This window comes from Theropithecus gelada, chromosome 11 (genome assembly GCF_003255815.1).
Source record: "Theropithecus gelada isolate Dixy chromosome 11, Tgel_1.0, whole genome shotgun sequence".
Lineage (NCBI taxonomy): Eukaryota > Metazoa > Chordata > Mammalia > Primates > Cercopithecidae > Theropithecus > Theropithecus gelada.
Genome location: NC_037679.1, coordinates 81,246,425 through 81,251,968, shown reverse-complemented (window position 1 = coordinate 81,251,968; position 5,544 = coordinate 81,246,425).

Genomic DNA, 5,544 nt, shown 5'->3' with positions numbered 1-5,544 from the left:
CCCCCCCCCGGCCCCCCCGCCCGGGGGAAAGGAAAAGGCCCGGTAAAAAAAAAAAAAAAAAAAAAAAAAAAGAAAAGAAAAGAAAAGAGGGCCAGGCACGGTGGCTCAAGCCTGTAATCCTAGGACTTTGGGAGGCCGAGACGGGTGGATCACGAGGTCAGGAGATTGAGACAATCCTGGCTAACACGGTGAAACCCCATCTCTACTAAAAAAAAAAAAAAAAAAAAAACACAACAACACTAGCCGGGCGTGGTGGTGAGCACCTGTAGTCCCAGCTACTCGGGAGGCTGAGGCAGGAGAATGGCGCAAACCCGGGAGGCGGAGCTTGCAGTTAGCTGAGATCCTGCCACTGCACTCCAGCCTGGACAACAGAGCGAGACTCCGTCTCAAAAAACAAAAAGAACAAAAAAGAAAAAGAAAAGAAAAGAGAAGGAAAAAGAGGCTGGGTGTGGTGACTCACACCTATAATCCCAGCACTTTGGGAGGCTGAGATGGGTGGATTGCTTGAGGTCAGGAGTTCGAGACCAGCCTGGTCAACATGGCGAAACCTCATCTCTACCAAAAATATAAAAATTAGCTGGGGGTGGTGGAGCATGCTTGTAATCCCACATTCTCGGGAGGCTGAGGTAGGAGAATAGCTTGAACCAGGGAGTAGGAGGTTGTAGTGAGCCCAGACTGTACCACTGCACTCCAGCCTGGCGATAGAGGGAGACTCCATCTCAAAAAAAAAAAAAAAAAAAAATTAGCTGGGCCTGGTGGCACATGCCCTATAATCCCAGCTACTCAGGAGGCTGAGACAGGACAACTGCTTGAACCCAGGAGGCAGAGGTTGCAGTCAGCTGAGATCGCCCCACTGCACTCTAGCTTATGCGACAAAGTGAGACTCCATCTCAAAATAAATAAATAAATAAATAACAACGAAGAAAAAAAGAGAGTTCTTTTTATGTTCTGGCTACAAGTCTTTTATCAGATATATGTTTTGCAAGGATCATCTGGCAATCTGTCTGCTTGTTTTTTCAATCTCTTATCAGTGTCTTTAGCAAAAAGCTTTGCCTAACCCAAAGTCACAAAGATTTTCTCCTGTTTTCCCCTAGGAGTCTTAGTTTTATGTTTTACATTTTGGTCTGTGATCTATTTTGAGTGAATTTTGTGATAAGGTGCAAGGTATAGGTTCATTATTTTTGCACACAGATGTCCAGTTATTCTAGCATCATCTGTTGGATGTTTGCAGTTATTATTAACACTGTCCATATTCTCAAGGCTCCTGGGCTCAGGGGTCAGCAACCGTACCTCTGGCCCCAACTGTGCAGTTCAGTCGCCTGGCCCATATGCCCCTCAAACCTAACAGCTGGGGCCTGTTGCAGTTCTTTGCTTGCAGAAGACTTTGTTTCTGGTCTCTTTACCTCTTCTCTCTCTTCCTGAAATCTGCATAAAACAAACCATGAAAGGGCAGGGTGGCCTCGTGGTCTGGCAACGTCCCTTTGAAAATAAACAAGTGCAGAAACTGAAAGGCAGCAGCTACCTCTGGGGACTACTCGAGAAAGAGTTCAGGGCCGGTGCATCCGCTGCGCGTGGCTGTCTTGCCCCAGCCGGGCGGCAGGTCGGATGTGGCAAAACCAAACAGGATCCCGATTGCTTCAGATGTCGCCTCTGGCCAGAGACCCCCGATGCCTCTGCAGCAAGCACCTAATTGTATGTATGGGGTGCAGGCAGAAGAGTTTCATGACTGAACAGCCCTCAACAGTTTGTACAGCCTTCCTCAAAGGTCCAGATTTAACTGGTTCCCACACAACCCTGGGAGATGGGCAGGTCAGGGACAGTTACCATTATCTTACACATAAGAAAACTGAGGCACAGAAGGGTGAAGAAATAGATGGATGTGGGTTTGGAATTTTTTTTTTTTTTTTTTTTTTTTTGAGGCAGAATCTCATTTCATCACCCAGGCTGGAGTGCAGTGACGCAATCTCGGCTCACTGCAACCTCCATCTCCCGGGTTCAAGTGATTCTCCTGCCTCGGCCTCCTGAGTAGCTGGGATTATAGATGCGCACCACCATGCCTGGCCCTAACATTTTTTTTTTTTTTTTTTTTTTTGAGACAGAGTCTCGCTCTGTTGGCCCAGGCTGGAGTGCAGTGGCGCAATCTCAGCTAACTGCAACCTCCACCTCCCAAGTTCAAGCAATTCACCTGCCTCAGCCTCCCGATAGCTGGGATCACAGGCGCCCACCAGCACTTCTGGCTAATTTTTGTATTTTTAGTAGAGACGGGGTTTCACCATGTTGGCCAGGCTGGTCTCGAAGTCCTGACCTCAGATGATCCACCCACCTTGGCCTCCCAAAGTGCTGGGATTACAGGTGTACCATGCCCAGCCACTTGGCTAACTTCTGTAATTTTGGTAGGGACAGAGTTTCACCATGTTGCCCAGGCTTTAGCAAAAAGCTTTGCCTAACCCCAAAGTCACAAAGATTTTGCCAGGCCATTTTTTTGTTTGTATGTTTTGTTTTGTTTGAGATAAGGTCTTGCTCTGTTGCCCAGGCTGGAGTGCAGTGGCACAATTTTGGCTTACTGCACTCTCCAACTCCTGGGCTCAATCAGTCCTCCCACCTCAGCCTTCTGGGTAGCTGGGACTAAAGGTGTGTATCACATGCTTGGCTAATTTTTAAATTTTTTGTAGAGATGGGGTTTGGCTATGTTGCCCAGGCTGGTCTTGAAATCCTGGCCTCAAGCCATCCTCCAGAATTCATAATTCTCTCTGCCACCCTGGCTGGAAATATCTCAAATGTCCAAAGAATGGATAAGCACATTGTAGTACACTCATCCCATGGAATATTCTCCAGCAATGAGAATGAATGACATACAATCTCACACAGTAGTATTGAATCTCACAAATACCATGTTGAGTGAAAGAAGCTAGACACACAAGAGCATATATTACATCATTCCGTGTATGTAAAGCTAAAAAATAAGCCAAATAAATCAGTGCAGGTAGAAGTCAGGGTATCGGCCACACTTAGAGGGGTAGTGACTACACAGGGATAGGAAGGGGACTCGGGATTAGTGATATTGTTTATTGATCCAGATGCAAGTCACGCAGGTGTGTTCAGTAGGTGAAAAATCATTGAGCTATACCCTTACATGTTGATTAAATATTCAGGACTGGGCACAGTGGCTCAGGCCTGTAATCCCTGTAAATACAGAGGCCAAGGTAGGAGGATCACTTGAAGCCAGGAGTTCAAGACCAGCCTGAGCAACATGGTAAAATCCAGCCTCTACAAAAAATAAAAAATAAAAATAAATAGCCACACATGGCAGCATGCACCTGTGTGGTTCCAGCTACGTGGGACCCTCACTCACGGCCTCACTCTGTCATCCAGGCTGGAGTGCAGTGGCGCCATCAGGGTTCACTGCAGCCTTGACCTCCCAGGCTCAAGTGATTCTCCCACTCAGCCTTTCAAGTTAGCTGGGACCACAGGCCAATTTATGGGCTTACTGGGAAGTAACCCATTGTAAATTGAAGAGCATCTGTATTCAACTCTGTTGTTGTATGGTGAAAGCAGCCAGGAACAATATGTAAATGAACGAGCATGGTTTGTTCCAATAAAACTTTATTTTTAAAAAATCAGGTGGACTGGGTGCAGTGGCTCAGGCCTGTAATCCCAGCACTTTGGGAGGCCAAGGCAGGCGGATCACCTGAGGTCAGGAGTTCGAGATCAGCCTGGCCAACATGGTGAAACCCCGTCTCTACTAAAGATACAAAAATTAGCTGGGCGTGGTGGCAGGCACCTGTAATCCCAGCTACTTGGGAGGCTGAGGCAGAAGAATTGCTTGAACCCCGGAGGTGGAGGTTGCAGTGAGCCGAGATCGTGCCACTGCACTTCAGCTTGGGTGACAAGAGCTAGACTTCGTCTCAAAAAATAAATAAATAAATAAATAAATTAAATTAAATTAAAAAAACAGGTAGTCAGCCAGATTTGCTGATTCCTGGTCTGCTGGAAGATAGGCTGGGTTCCGAAGCCTCCTTCACTGAGTCTCTGCAGGACCCTGTCCAAGTCGCTTCCCTGGTCTGAGTTATCCTTTCTGTAAATCGGGAGGCTGATTCCCTGCTCTAAACCACCCTTTGGGGTTGCCAAGAGATCAGATGAGCTCATCACAGAGGGAGCCCAGAGGGAGAAAAGAGCAGGATTAAGAGCCTCTTAAGGTTCTCTGATGCAAAGCAGATTGCTTTTTCTGCCTAGGTCTGGAGAGAGAAAGCCATTGACCTCAAGTCGCCCAGTGCATCCATGGGTACCAGTGTCCCAGGGGCATCCCAGAGACAGGACCCACAGGCTTGGCAGCAGATCCTGGTCCTTGCCATCCCGAGGCCTCTCCCCAACCCCACCTGTGGAAAGAGAACAACAGTGAAAGAGAGACTGGAAAAATGAGTCTCTAATTGGCTGTTCCTTTGAGCCCCCGGCCAGAAGCTATTTGGGTCTGCTTTAATGACTGAGCAGCCAGTGCCCAGGGCAGGGACGTGTTGTCTGATCTCTAGCCCTCTGCTCAGTCAGGCACATCTCTCCTTCCTGTTCCCGGGTGGGCGCATCCCACAAAGCCTGACTCAGGCTGTGCCGCATCTGGGGCATGCTGTGCGGATGACTCCAGTGTCAATCACTTGGGGAAGAGGTGGGTCTTCAGAGAGCAAAGTGTAACTGAGGGCAAACCCAAGGCAACCAGGGGAGGGCCATTCTTCCCTTCCCTGTGCCTCCTGCTCTCGGAACTGGTCTTCTGAAGATAGAGGTGCGTGAGGATAATAACGATAAAATAGCAGCTATCATTTGAGATTCACCATGTGCCAGGGTCTGCTTTGAGCGCTTTACACGTATTCACTTAATCCTCACAACAACCCTGTAGGCACCATTATTCTCCTATTATACAAATGACGAAACAGCCACCCAGAAAGGTTAAGATACTTGCCTGAGGTCACACGGCTAGGGAGTGGTGGAGCTCCCCGTGTTGAAGACTACAGAAGGGGATGCCTGGTTGGTCCAAAACAGGTCCATATGGAGGAGTGGGGGCTCACGTGGGGTAAGACCCAGTGAAAACTTGCCTAAACAATCAAGGGCATTTATTGGCTCACAAAATTGAGACGTTCCGAGGATTGTGCTGGCTTCAGGGCCGGCTGGGGCCTAGGCTCAAATGCTGCCCTTAGAAAGCACACACTCACTGTCTTTCAGCCCTTTCCTGCGATGGTTTCATTCTCAGGCTGATTCCTCCGCACGTGGAAGGAAAGATGGCTGCAGGCACTCCGTTTGAGCAACTCCAGATGCTCCAGCAGAATTTTTTCCCACCACTTCCCACTCAGGGATGACTCTCATTGGGCCACTACGGGCCACGTGCTCATCCCTGAGCCAATTGTGGTAGCCAGGAGGCGGGACCATGGTGATTGGCTAGGACTGGGTCATATGACCATCCTGGGAGAGGCGCCCGCCCCACTTAAGGACCGGGGAAGGAGGGCGACCCCTATGGGAAGAAGAGGGAAACAGAACTGGATAGACAAGGTCAATGGATGT